This window comes from Mus pahari, chromosome 9 (genome assembly GCF_900095145.1).
Source record: "Mus pahari chromosome 9, PAHARI_EIJ_v1.1, whole genome shotgun sequence".
NCBI classification, from domain to species: domain Eukaryota; kingdom Metazoa; phylum Chordata; class Mammalia; order Rodentia; family Muridae; genus Mus; species Mus pahari.
In genome coordinates this window covers 59,146,406-59,147,770 of record NC_034598.1, presented here as the reverse complement: position 1 = coordinate 59,147,770, position 1,365 = coordinate 59,146,406, and positions in this window count along the sequence as shown.

Genomic DNA, 1,365 nt, shown 5'->3' with positions numbered 1-1,365 from the left:
AGAGAGAGAGAGAGAGAGAGAGAGAGAGAGAGAGAGAGAGAGAGAGAGAGAGAGAGATACATCTATTGAGAGAGATACAGATATTTATATATTTACGTTTCCGGTTTTTTTCCTACGTTTTTTTGCTTCCAAGGTTTCGAGAGATGGGAGCTATGTGTACGCAATTAAAAGGAAGATAAGATGCCCTGGCCAATGTCTTATTTTTGCTTCTTCAGACAACTGAATTTTGTTGAGTTATTTGCATATCGCATATTTGCATCTCTTATCTTTACGCAGTTGTAAGCATCTTTTCCGCTCCTTGCCTCCTCCTTTCCTTCCCCATTGCCCTTGCTTTTTACCTTTTTATGTCTGTAGTAGGTTTTCTCCAGCCATCGTTCAGAGGATTCTATCCTCATTTTTAGAGCACGTACAACAGAGCAGATGTATCCTAAGTCAACGAACTCCTGGATTCAGAATGCTGAGCTAGAAGGGAAATTAAAAGGGTGGCTTGAGGTCCAAACATCCCGTTTTACAGATGAGAGAATTAAGGCCTCGTAGAACATGAGTTATTTAACTGGGGTTACATGGCTCATAAAAGTGCACGCCTTTTGACGCTGATATATGATTCAGAGTTCTCTCTCCATTTCCAACGGCTCCACCTATTTCTTTCCTTCCCGTTTAAAAACTCACCAGGTCACTCAGCTGCCTGTGTGCTTGATAAATTCAGTCTCCACAGCGCTCTCAAGGAGAGAACCGAACCAAATCCTCTTCAATAGTCCTCTGATCCACTCAGCACCTCTGATTACTCCCCCTTCCAGCCCCACGCTGCCAAACAGACAAATTAATTAACAACAACAACAACAAAACAACCAAAAACCACCAGATGCAGAGTGGTCTGAAATCATCAAACCACCCCCCCCCCCAAAAAAATAATCTTTGCTTGAGGTGTCTGTAAAAGCTTGGTTGCAGTCACCAGTCACAGACTAATCTCTTAATCTGAATAAATATTTCTTTAATTTTTTTTTTATATACAGCAGGGTGTTTTGCCTGCATACAGTCTGTGTACTACACATGTGTGTGGTGTCCTGGGAGCGCACAAAAAAAGGACATCAGTCGACTAAGACTGGTATTAGACAGGGTTATGAAACACCACATGGATGCTGGGAGTCGGATCCTGACGCCTGAAGAGAATCCAGCTCTATTTACCACGGTACAAACGGAACTTAACAATGGCCACCACTGTTGAAAAGTACTAGACTCCAAACTTTAATTAGAAGTCAAATGTGAGCCGGGCATGGTGGTGCACGCCTTTAATCCCAGCACTTGGGAGGCAGAGGCAGGCGGATTTCTGAGTTCGAGGCCAGCCTGGTCTACAGAGTGAGTTCC